The sequence below is a fragment of the Pseudopipra pipra genome, chromosome W, assembly GCF_036250125.1.
Source record: "Pseudopipra pipra isolate bDixPip1 chromosome W, bDixPip1.hap1, whole genome shotgun sequence".
Lineage (NCBI taxonomy): Eukaryota > Metazoa > Chordata > Aves > Passeriformes > Pipridae > Pseudopipra > Pseudopipra pipra.
Window position 1 is genome coordinate 7,324,732 of NC_087580.1, and position 12,510 is coordinate 7,337,241.

The following is a 12,510-nucleotide window of genomic DNA, read 5'->3' on the forward strand; positions in this document are numbered from 1 at the left end:
CTCTGCCTCCTCACTCCCAGCAGCAATCAAGGCACAACCCAGGAGCTGCCAGGGCAAACAATTCTTTGCAGTGGGGAAGAAGCCCAAATGAGCACTCTGCTTCAAAGCTACTAATGAAGAGCCTGTGGACACTGGGGAGAAATTCACTTACCTGCAAAATGAGGCTGACCTCTTGTAGCTTTGGACTTCTTTCCTAGTCAGCTCCTTCTGCCACCTCTCCTGTACACTGTTCTCTTTGGCTGCAATCCAGCACCAAAGTCTCCAAATGGTGGTGGAGTTTTGTCACCTCTTCTTGCAGCTGACATTTGCTCTTCTCCAGTTGTTCACACTTCCCAAGCAGAGTGGACAGCTCTTCTTGCAAAGCCTGGTTTAGGGCCTCGAGCTGCATGCCTGTTCCAGGCTCCATGTCCAGCTGCTGGGAAAGTTCACCACCCTGGACACAGAAAAAAAAAAGAAAAGAAAACTCAGCATGGTCTAAAGGCAGTGAATTCTGGGAAAATCTCTCAAGGGGGTGGCCATGGCAACTGTATTTATCATCTACTGGAAACCAGCCTAGGAAACACTTGAAAGATTCCCCAACAGAAAGAAGAAACTTTACACCTACTTAAGAATTTGGGAGACACTTCTGGCAACAATACTTCTGGGTCCCTTGGAGCTCATGATGAAACTCCTCATTTAGAATCTAAGAATTCCTCCAGTGTCCAGCACACCAAATACCCTCAGGGCTTTTGTAGCAGCTGGGGAAAGGACCAGGCTGCTTTCTGAGCAGCCTCTGCTGAGGAGAAGGCAGAAACTGAGCTCCCCAGGCTCTCCAGGAAAACTTCATCTGGCAATTGCCCCACAGAAATAGGCAACTAGGCTCAAGAGTCACAGAAAGGCAAATTTAGCACCAGCTTACTGAGGCAGAGGCTTGCAGGGCTCTCGGAAGGGCTTCAACGCTCTCGCTTGGCTGCTGGACAGTGCCTTCCAATCCGCTGTTCTCACTTGCAAAGCTTAAGAAGAAATACAGCTCTTATTACCATAAAATCCAATGCCAGACAAACTGTGCTAAGGAACAGAAGCCACAGCAGAAGTGTCCTTCAAAATCCCACTGACTCTCCCCCTGTTTCCACCCAATCCCCCAAAGCCACAGACCCCTCGCTTCACTGGGTTACTCTCTTACTCTTGCGCGTCTTCTTCCAGGAGGTCCTGCAGTTCCTGGGAGGAAGTTATTGCCTCTCCTTTCTTGTCATCCAAGGCAGTCTTCGAGTCAGGAACACAATGCTCAGACTGAAGATGCTTTCCTTCCTCCTCCTGCAGCTGTAAAACCACGGGAAGAATCCACAGTTGTCAGGGGAGCTTTTCCAGAGAGGAGCCAGCTGCTGCTGAAGAACTCAGGTGCTGCATGTCTGTGTGCATCCCCTCTGCCCAAAGAACTGCAATCCATTCAAGACCCTTCAAAGCTTCACTTCTACTCCCCAATGAACACTGTTTTGTCCGTTTTCAGGATGGATAGGAAGCAACAGGCACCCCCAGGTTTCTCCCTGTGGGGACAGGCTTTCCATACCTCCGGCTCAGCCCTGTCCAGCTCCTCCTGCAAGCGCAGATTATCTTCCTCCAGGTGAGCCCCATGGCTTCCAGGAACCACAAGAGCACTCCTAAAGCATGCAACATTTCATCGGAAACATGTCTGACCCTGCATCAGTTTTCCCCTGCTTGCTCCCAAAACAGCTCTTCCCCCCTTTCCTACAAGCTCCGGGAAAGCAAAGCCAAGTCCATGGAAGCACTGGAGAATTTCTCTTCCAAGGGGCCTCCCTAAAGCAGCCTCAACTACCAGCTCAGGCCGTGCTGTTCAGGGCTCCTTGCACTGCTCTTCAAAGTGCCCCCAGATGCGGCTGCACAAACTCCCAGGGCAAGCCCTTCGACCCCCTGACCATCTCCATGGCAGGAAGTTTTCTCCTTCTGTGCTCGGAGCCCCTCGTGTCCCCTGGGACAGTGTTGCTTCTCTTTCCCCCAACGCTTCCCTTCAGAGCACTGAACGCCCCAACTCTGCCGTGCCTCAAACCCCCCTGGCCTGCAGAGCAGCCACGCTGCTGAGCTACTGGCAAGTTTCCCCGGGGCTCTGGCTCTGGGTGGGGGGAGGGCACCACAGACAAGGCTTTCTTGCAGACCTCAGCGGGCAAAGGACGAGAGCCCCTGAGGTACGAGAGCAGCCAAGGGCAGACCTGCATTTACCAGTCCCACGGGGAACTGCTTCCACGGGGCTGCTCCTTCTTTTTCCCAGCTCATTGCCACGCCCCTCGTCTGGGTCACACTTGCAGACTACCCAGAACACCCGGGGGCTGTTTTGACAAAGCCCTCACCTTTCCCCCTGGCCTTGAGCAGGCCTGTCAGCTGCTTTGTTCACAAGGCACTCCAGAATCTCCTCGTGCTGTTGCAAGGCTGCAAGTTTCAAGGGGGTAAATCCCCACTAAAAGGAGAAAGAATCCCCATTAGAAAGACACAGACAAGCTCTGCAGCTGTTGGAAAGAGCAGCTTTAGCCACGTGCCAAGGTTACCTGGTTCTGAGCATCACTGTTGGCATGATGCTCCAGTAACAGCCCTGCTACAGCTGTGTTTTTAGAGAGCACAGCCAGGTGAAGGGCAGTGTTGCCATCAGCGTCTGCCAGATTGGGGTCGGCACCGTGTTCCAGCAGAACAGCAACACATTCCTCCTGCTCCTGCTGGACTGCCTGGCAACAACACACCAAAAGGGAAAGGCTTCCAACTTTTCCATCCCCCTCTGTCACAACTACCTCAGCCCCTGAGTGCTGCCATAGAAGACCATCGTCAAAGATCAGCTAACAGAGGCTGTGCTGTGCCCATTGCAATAGGTGTGTTTCTATGGCCCTGCCCTGCAAGGAATCCTGCCAGACACCTCCCCTTTAACACCCCAGCACTAAGCCCCACCTCCAAGCTCAGAAGGCATTCCACACACCTTCATCAGGGCTGTTCTCTTGAAGTTGTCAGTGAGGTTGGGCTGGCTGTTCTTTCTTAGCAGATATCTGACGACATCTGCATGGCCATTGGCTGAAGCCAGATGTAGAGGTGTCCTAAAAATTAAACAGACGCTCTTAACCCAGACAGACAAAGGACGAGCCCAAGCTGTGTCTGTACCCAGCACCCTGGGGACCCTGCCCGGACTCTGCTCCTGCTGCTGCTGCTGCTGCTGCTGCTGCTGCTGCTGCTGCTGCAACCCTGCCCTGATGAGCCAGAGGGCGGAAGAGAACAGGTGAGGGCCGAGCAGCTGCAGAACAGCCCTGCAGAGAGAGCACGGCCAAGGGGCAGGTGGGCAACACGCGTTTGCAGCAGCGCTGGAGCCCGGCCGGCAGCTCCGAGCAGTGAAAAGCTCAAGAGTTCCCTGTCCCAGCTGACAGGGCAAATGTCACTTTTCAAGCCTTGTCCCTAAGAGAGGGCTGCCGAGGACTACTGCAGCTTGGCTCAGGAGCAGCCAAGGTGTGCCATCAGCGTGGCCCAGAACTCACCGCATCTCCTGGTCTGGCCTGTCGATGCCGACTACCTTGACGTACCAGCGCCAGCGCCTCAGCCAGCCCAGGTCACCGCGGGCGGCCGCGCGGTGCAGCCTGCCCAGCCCCTGCTCCCGGAGCTGGGAGGCGCTGCTGGAGCTGGTGGCAGCCCAGGGCTGCCCACTGGGGCTGCTGGAGGGCGACTGTCGTCGCTTCTTGCTCAGAAGCCACGGCATGGCCCTGCTTGGAGCTCCCAGCAGCAGGAAGGGCAAGAAGGCCCCGGCGGGCTGCCGGGAGCCAAGTGGGGATGAGGAATGGGATGGGGCGAGGTTTAGGGGGAGGGTGACAAAGGGGACGAGAATAAGGACGGGCACAGGGTAGAAAGCACAAGGCAGACGAGGTCGCCCTGCGCAGTGGTCGTGGCCTGCAGCTGCCAAGACGGCGATGCAGGCGCGCAATGCTCCCCGAGCGGGATGTGCTGCTGCTCCCCGAGAGGCTACAGCAGCTCTGAGCGCCGGCTGCGGGCACCAACAAAGCCGTGCCCGACTGGCGCCTGTGGCGTCACAATGGCTGGTGGAAGGCTCAGCACGTCAGCGTGGGGTGTGACAGAGGCCACGGGGCAGGGTGGGGCCGGGCGGGACAGGGCAGGGCGGGGCAGGTGTGAGGGCGGCCCTGCTGGGCCTTGTGGGAAGGAGGCGGCCTGGGCCTTGTGAGGGCGGCCGGCGGGAGTGGGCACTGCCCCGCCTCAGGGCGCCCCGGGGCAGGGCCCGGGACGCTCCCACCGGGCCGCAGGCTGCGGTAGGCGCTGGAGCAGCTCCCGCATCACCCGCTCTGGCTTTTTGCTTCAGCCTGGAGCCGGGCTGCCTCTGGACACACTGCCATCAAATGAGGCTCAGGACGAAGTGGGGCCACCACAGCTCTCAAGAAATGCCCACCCAGCGCTCCAAGCCCGCCAGGCCAGAGTTCCAGGACAATTCCCCAACTCCTTTGTCTTGTCCCTCTTGAAGAGCAGACACCTCACCCCCCTTCCCCTCACAACTGCTCTCTCCTGCTGCTTTGCCAGATGCCAACAGTGAATTTCTGCTCTGCTGCTCCACCAGCCAACAGGCAGCACACAGCAGGGCAGGAAGAAACTTTCAAACACATCTTGTCCCACTTTGTCCCAATGACAACACCAAGTGAAGGACCAGAGGTTCTGCACCAGCTTTCTCAGCAGAGGGACACTACAATGGACCACAAACAGGCTGAAGAAATTTCCCTTTTTCTTTACAGGCTACAAACTGGTCTGCTTCCCACAGGATCAGGGATTTGCCTGTGTTTTAGGGCTACCAGGAGCTCACCCACTATCTTCTGCCCAGAACAAAAAGAGGAGGGCTCGAAAGCACTGCAAGAGTCTGGCAACTGAGTAGCAGCAATAGCTCACCTGGAGGCCATGATCTTAACACCACTGTGCTTCAAGCCTTCCCGGAGGAAGGGCACACATTTGCCTGGCCTCTGGGACAGGCTGAAGATGCAGCTGTGAGCAGAGCTGAAGGGAGCAGAGGACAGCTCTGGCTCGGCCTTCAGGCCTGGCTTCTCTTTCAGCCTTGAAGATGTCTGCCAGACTGATTTGCACTCAGACCAAGGGCAGAGAGAGAAGTCTTAATTCCCGGCCCGGGAAGAAAGCCTTAAGAAGCCTTCAAAAATATGACTCTCCTCATCCCTCCCACCTAGGCCCAAAGAGCTCCAATTCTGTCACCAAACGCAGCAGTTCTCCTCAAATGTCGGGACAGTTGTGGCAGCCGTGCCCTTTCTGCCAAAGTTGGACAGGTCCCCACCTGTCCCAGAGGCAAGCAGAGGGAAGAAGAGGGGACAGCCTTGGGATGGGGGAATGGGAGAAGCAAAGCCGGCAGGGGGAACAGAAGAAAACGAGGACACATCCTGGAGTCTTGATGGCGACTGCCGTTGGTTCTGGCGGAGGAGCCCCTCTATGCTGTGTGTGCTTTGGCACAGGCTGCACTGTGGGTATGGCCCTGCTCTGCTGGTGGCCACTGCTCACCCTCTGCACAGAATCACGGAAAGACTAAGGTGCTCTAGTCCAAGGCCTGTTCTGGAACAGGGTTTCCTAGAGACAGTTGTCCTGATCCCTGAAGGTTGGGAAAAGCCAGGAAAGACATAGGCAAAGAAGACATTCAGTATTTCTGCTTTTTTCCTGTCCTGTGGAACAAGCTGCCCCATCTTGTTGAGGGATGGGCCCACATTTTCCCTGCTTTTCCTTTTGTCACCTACAGACATAAAGAAGTCCTTCCTGTTGTCTCTGACATCACTGGCCTGATTCAGTTCCATTTGGGCTTTGGCTTTATCAACTTCATCCCTGCATGCCCAGATAATATTTCTGTTTTCTTTCTTTGCGTCCACTCTCTGTAAGCTTCCTTTTTGTGTTTGAACAAGAAGCTCCTTGTCAAGCCATCCATGCAGGCCTCCTGGAATTTCTGCCTGATTTCTTGCTTTTTAGAATGAAACTCTCTTGAGCTTGATGGAAGTGATCCTTGAATATTAACCAGCTCTTTTGTGTCATTGTGCTTTGCAAGGTGTTTCAAAGGCTGTTAAACCCAACAAGTATGGAAAGGGGGTTTCGATGAGAAGAAAATTAGTAGGTGCAAAACCGGGATGATGGTTATTAGGATGATTAGTAGGATCAAACCCAGGATGAATGGGCTCTGTCTGTAGCACTGCATCAGATTCAAGGAAATTTACCAGTAACACAGTTCCCTGTGGCACAGCTGCTGGGATGTGGAGCACAAGTCCTCACTGCTGTGTTAACTTATGAGCCTTGCAGTCATTCAGCCCCCAAGGACAGCTCTGTTTGTGTTCACAGAGATCCAATGACAGTAAGAATCCCTGCCCAGCCTAGTGTTCAAAGGAGTTGACAGTGTAGAGATGGGGGAAATACACTGGGGGATTTGTTCCCCAGTGTCACGGGTTTACTTGTTCTAAAAACCCGGACGGGAATTTTTTTTCTCCTGCTGCCTGTGGGGGAGGGATGTTGAATGGGGAGGACAGTTTTCTGCCTTGGGTGATTACCTACCCAAAGGAGCTGGCTGGCAGAACTACATTCCAGCCTGACAGCTCTCTCTGGGGCTGGGGGGGGGCTTTTTTCTCCCCTCCTCTCCTTGGAAAGTGGCACTTCACTTTCTGCCTTAACGGAGGCAAGGGGTGTGTGTGTTGGAAAAAGCTCTGAGGCCGTTTTGCTCTCGACCTGGTCATCCATCTAAGAGAAGGTCACTCTGAACAAACCTACATCCTGAGGACCTCGCTGCCACCGTCCAAGCTCGCTCGGCCCCGGCAGATGAACCTCAGGATTAAAGGGTGGGCTCAGTTCAGCGCACACTGTGTCTCACCTAAAATATCCATTGCTCAGGCTCGAAGGCCTTACCCGCATTTGCAAAGCCCTGTATCACCAGCGCGCTTGTAACAAATGTGGGTGGAGACCTTTCCCAAATCTTCATTTGTGAAGACTGGCCATGATGAGATGAGGGGATTGAGTCCATCATCAGCAAGTTTGCAGATGACACCAAGCTGGGGGGGAGTGTCCATCAGCTGGAAGGCAGGAGGGCTCTGCAGAGGGACCTGAATAGGTTGGAGAGTTGGGCTCATTCCAACGGGATGAGGTTCAACCAGGCCAAGGGCCGGGTCCTGCCCTTTGGCCACAACAACCCCCTGCAGCACCCTGGGCTGGGGACAGAGTGGCTGGAGAGCAGCCAGGCAGGAAGGGACCTGGAGGTTTGGATTGACAGGAAGCTGAACATGAGCCAGAGCGTGCCCAGGTGGCCAAGAAGGCCAATGGCATCCTGGCCTGGCTCAGGAACAGTGTGGCCAGCAGGTCCAAGGAAGTGATTCTTCCCCTGGACTCAGTGCTGGTGAGGCCACCCCTGGAGTGCTGTGTCCAGTTCTGGGCCCCTCAGATCAGGAGGATATTGAGGTCCTGGAGCAGGTCCAGAGGAGAGCAACAAGGCTGGGATAGGGACTCAAGCACAAGTCCTATGAGGAGAGGCTGAGGGAGCTGGAGCTGTTCAGCCTGGAGAAGAGGAGGCTCACGGGAGACCTCCTCACTCTCTGCAACTCCCTGACAGGAGGGTGTAGCCAGGTGGGGGTTGGTCTCTTTTCCCAGGCAACCATCAGCAAGACAAGAGGACATGGTCTTAAGCTGTGCCAGGGGAGGTTTAGGTTGGATATTAGAAAGAATTTCTTTACAAAGAGGGTAATCAGCCATTGGAATGGGCTGCCCAGGGAAGTGGTGATTCTATGGGAACACACACATGGAGATGGGAACACACACATGGAGATGGGAACACACACATGGAGATGGGAACACACACACACAAGATCAAGCAGAGTAGCTTTGCTGAAGGGATTTATTGATCATTCTGGGGAAATGCCCCTGGGCTCTGAGGGAAAGCAGGGGGTTCTTCCAGGGATGATCATCTCTTCATGCCACTGGAGGGGGACAGGGCACGGGTGTCACCACCAGTCCTGAAAGACAGAGCCCCAAACGTCACCCCCAAAGTCCACTGCAACATGAGAGGGGCCTTGTCCTGACCCCTCTCCCTGCAGGCACTGCTCACCTCAGACATCCAGGGATGCAGCCACATCTCACCAACAGGACCCACCACCTTCTCCACCACAGGGGGCTGGGGACAAAGACAGGCTCAGAGACACACTGGGTGCAGTGGGATGTATTGGGAGCCTGGGGGGAGAAATGGGATCCTTGGGGAAGGTGCACTGGGGTATGCTGGGTCAGACTGGGATGGCCGGGAGTGTCATGGCCATGTGAGGGGAGGACCCGACTCAGGCAGAACTCCTGGTACCCACCTGAGCCATCTTCAGGATCCCAACTTCCACTAAATGCAGCTGGAGAGAGACCAGGAGCCCTGGCTGGTCACTGGGATGTCCCCAGTGCCAGCGAGGGATGGGGGGACCAAAGTGTCCCCCAGTTCCCAGACTGGATGCCCTCCAGTCCCCCCGGCCCACTCACCTCCCGCAGATCATTTTGGGTTCCTGCCAAGAGTGCCTGGGCAAGGAGAGCAAAAGTTTAAGCAGGATTGGCCCCTGTGGGGCTGGGGGAGGGACACGGGTGTCCCCAGCCCCCCCAGCCCAGGGCTGCCCCCGTCTGAAGGGGGAAAATCCCTTCTGCTCCCCCCGCTCCCACTGCACCCAGTTTCACCTCCAACCCCTGTGCCTGCAGGGCCCAGGGTGGGGATGGAGACAAGGAGAGCCAGGGGAATTCAGGGCCTGCAGGGAGGGTGGGGGGAGGTTGGGGGGGACCCAAAGATGCTGAACTGGGGGGGACTGGGAAGCCCACGGGACTGGGATTGGGGTGTTGAAGGGGCCCTGTGTGGGATGCAGGGGAGGGGAAAGGAATTCAAGTGTAGGGACATGGGGACTGCAATTGAGAGGCTTGGTGGGGACAGGAGGAGGAGGATGGAGGAGGACAAAAACGAGGGCACTGGGAGATGGTTGGGAGTGGAGAGGGAGGCAAGGAATGGTCTTGGGAGGTACCAGGGCAGTGGCCTGGGTGAAAGGCAAAGGTCTGAGGGGAAAGATGGAAAGAAAAGCTTTGGGAATGATCAGTGGGAGGATGTTTGGGGACCCTGGGTAGGACACAGAGCAGATCCTGGGGAGGAGATGCCTGAGGGGACCAAAAAGGATGGGATGGGAGGTCCAAGGGGTGGGATTTGGGAGCACCATTAAAAGAAACAGGTGGGGGCCCTCCCAGCAATTGACAGTGGACCTCCCTTGTCAGGGATTGCTGAATGGCTTCCTGCTGTTGCATCTTTCATTTCTTATCCAAAATCACCCAAATAGTTTTCAAACAGTGCCTGCCAATGGAGCTTGAAGGCACTCGTTCCATCAAAGCCATACCTGTAATTCAGAGGCATAAATAGAGAATGTAGATTTGTCTCTTAAGGTGCTCTCTCATTTCTACTAGATGTCAATTAGCATCATGTAAAACATGATCATTAAAATTGAAAACTCTTACCCTTCTATTTCCCTTTGAAAAATAATTCTGCTCTTAAAACTGTCACTTCTGTTTGATTGTTTTAAATCCAAATGAATGTGTGTACTAGTGGACACAGACAGGGCTCCCTCACAGAGAAGCCCATGAAGTATGGGCTGGATGAGCAGACAGCAGGCTGGTTGAAATCTGCTGGCCAGGGTGGTGATCAGGAATGCAACATCCAGCTGGAGGCCAGTGATCAGCAATTCCTGGTGAACATCTTCATTGATGATCTGGATGATGGGATATAGTGCTCAAGTTTAATGGAGCTGATGAGTTTACATTCCGACTGCAAGGAACATGTTTTCACATCTGAAGCAGGGGATGGGAAACCAGAGACTCACTGTGAACACCCAATGATTTCCAGAGCCTTTCCAGAGCATTTCATTCAAATCCGGGAATTTTGGATTAAAAAATCACGGTGCTCCTCCATTACTCTGGAAAGGGGACCCTGGTCTGTCAGGAGTGAGGACATTGCTGAATCTGAAAGCTGGAGAAGACAACAAGAAATGTGCGACCCTCCAGAGGATGAAAGCCCTGGATGAAGTTGTCAAGAAGTTCAGACCCAAAGCCTTTCGAGTTTTACGGTTGTGTCTTAACATTTCTTGTAGTTTTTCCCTTGTTTGTCCCCTGAAATTGTTTGATGAAAACTCCCCTTGATGTCTGTATCCTTAGACCCCACTCCCCCATTGGCCAAAGTTTGCTGCATTGCAGTATTTCCTTTTTTGGCCACCCTTTCCCTAAAATGGATAAACCCTACCCCTTTTTCCCTTATCTAGTTACACTTTGCATGCTGGGGTCCCATCTGGGCTGCCAGGAAGAGCTGTGCTTTGGGACCAATTACCTCTGAAGCTGCTCGTATGCCTTCATAGGCTGCTAAGATTTCCTTCTCCTCAGGGGTGGAATTGGCCTCAGAACCTCTGTAGCTTCGGCTCCAGAAACCCAGTGGTCGCCCTCACGTCTCACCAGGCACCTTTGGCCAGAGGCTCCAGGAGGGACCTTTATCTCCAGCTGCAGAGTAGAGCACATTCTTTACCTCTGGTCCTGTCCTGACTGCTCCAACAGCCACGGCATGTGCAATCTCTTGCTTGATCTGCCTGAAAGCTTGTTGTTGTTCAGGACCCCATTGGAAATTGTTCTTTTCACAGGTCACAAAGTAAAGAGGGCTCACCATCTGGCTGTACTCTGGGATGTGCATCCTCCAGAAGCCAATGGCTCCCAGAAAAGCTTGGGTTTCTTGTTTGTGGGTGGAGCCATTGCTACAATCTTGTTGATGACGTCTGTTGGTATCTGGTGTCGTCCATTTGCCATTTCAGCCCTAGGAACTGGATCTCTTGGGCAGGGCCCTTGACCTTACTCTTCGTGATGGCAAAACCGGCCTCGAGGAGAATCTGGATGATCTTCTGTCCTTTCTCGAAAACTTCTTCTGCTGTGTCCCCCACACAATGATGTCATGGATGTACTGGATGTATGGATGGGGGTCACAGCATCTCGGTTCCTCCGATACTGTTGCCTGTGTACAGTTGTCGTGGCCGTTGGCACTTCTTGTCCCCAAAGCTCCAGCGATTCCTTTCGTACAACAAGGGGACCAATGCAGCACCACCTCTCCAATTTTAAGTAGCATTTTCGCTGCCTTCACCACTAGGATCATTGTCGTTGAACAATGTAGGGATGGGTTAGAGCTGATCTTGGAGTCTTTGCTACCAAACCTTGAAGGCCACTATTAAGGAAACTGGCTACTAGGCCGTGGATGTCGAAATTAAGGAAAGGAAGCAATTTGTTCCATCCATCTGAACGGTCCCTTAGAGGATGTCCTGGGACAGGCACAAAACCAGCAAGAACCAGGAAAAAAATTAGTAAAAAGGCCATTGTTATTATTTTTCTTTCTCCTTGTTCCTAAACAAAGCTATGTTTAGATAAACAAAATTCTTCTTGGCAGCTCTCCCGGTAGTGTCCCAAAACAATGGTGGATGTTGACAAAACAAACCTGCTCTTGGCAGCTTTCCCAGACAACGTTCCCACAACAAAACCAAAGGAACCAAAACAATCCCACTTCTGACACCAAAACCATCTGTAGCCGGTTGGAGTTGGCTTCCTGCCAAACCCCACAGACTACAGAAGATTACTACGTGTAAATTTAGGGTAGAACTTAGGTGGGAGGTTCCTGTGCCACAGAGCTCTTTCCCACAGTTTCTCTTGGAAAAGAATGGAGTTCCACAGCTCATTGCTTCCATTTCAATCTTTTTGGCCTTTGACCACTCTGGAAAATCTGTACCAACCTGATGAGCAGAAGTCTTGGGCTTTACCACAGGTGTCTGGGTGGTGTTCTGAGAGCCAGACTTCTGCTCAGTCCCAAACTGATGCCAACATGTCCCAGGCCAGGTGAATCCAGAAGTGGACTTGCAGCCAGAACTCCGCTGACAGCGCTGCTTGGGACTGCAGATCTGCTTCTGTGGCGCTCCAAAAAGAGCTTGGTGTTGGCCACTGCAAGTCTCTCAGTAGCTCTGAAACATTCACAAGCACACACAGAGTCATCTCTGGCAGGAAGGCTTTTGCAAAGTTCCCCTCCACAGCCTTGGCTACTACTCGACTTCTAAAAGCCAAGGGCATGAAGAGCGTCCAAAACAAGCACATCCTTTGATCTGAGCTTGTTCACAGGGCCTGTTTCTAAGAAATCACACCAAGTGCAACGAGCAGCCAGTGTCACCTCCAGAAGAACTCTGGCCTACCCTGGCCTTCTCAAGGAAAGCTCAACCCTCAGACCTGCTGCCAAAACAGAAGCCAAGAAAGAGCCGCCTTATTTTGGATTCACAGAATCCAACTCTCTTCTCCCAGAGGCCTCTCCTTATTCAAACAGGAAAGGGCACAAGATTCATCTTCTCTGTCACCCACAGGATGAGGAGAGGAGAGACTGGCAAAAAGACTGCCTGCTAAAACAACCTCAACTTGAAAAGACACCAATAATGCCACAGTGGTGCTGTTGTGGGG

At 53.6% G+C, this 12,510-nt stretch overlaps 3 long non-coding RNA genes across 5 annotated transcripts; all 3 read right to left on the minus strand.

Annotated features, from left to right (window-relative positions):
* Positions 1-193: 193 nt before the first annotated feature.
* Positions 194-1,220, minus strand: LOC135405933 (uncharacterized). The gene is made up of 3 exons (XR_010426109.1): positions 1,163-1,220; positions 899-992; positions 194-433 (listed from the first exon to the last, which is right to left on the minus strand). It is a non-coding gene; the product is annotated as an uncharacterized LOC135405933 (long non-coding RNA).
* A 6,645-nt stretch (positions 1,221-7,865) lies between these two features.
* Positions 7,866-8,571, minus strand: LOC135405922 (uncharacterized). 3 transcript variants are annotated; one of them, XR_010426099.1, is made up of 3 exons: positions 8,337-8,571; positions 8,090-8,155; positions 7,866-7,997 (listed from the first exon to the last, which is right to left on the minus strand). It is a non-coding gene; the product is annotated as an uncharacterized LOC135405922 (long non-coding RNA). The 3 variants fall into 3 exon arrangements; XR_010426098.1 differs by having other exon boundaries at positions 8,090-8,211; positions 8,337-8,570; XR_010426097.1 differs by lacking the exon at positions 8,337-8,571 and having other exon boundaries at positions 8,090-8,253.
* A 1,003-nt stretch (positions 8,572-9,574) lies between these two features.
* On the minus strand, positions 9,575-10,685 carry LOC135405916 (uncharacterized). Its single transcript, XR_010426090.1, has 3 exons — positions 10,367-10,685; positions 9,867-10,012; positions 9,575-9,755 (listed from the first exon to the last, which is right to left on the minus strand). It is a non-coding gene; the product is annotated as an uncharacterized LOC135405916 (long non-coding RNA).
* Between the last annotated feature and the right edge of the window lie 1,825 nt (positions 10,686-12,510).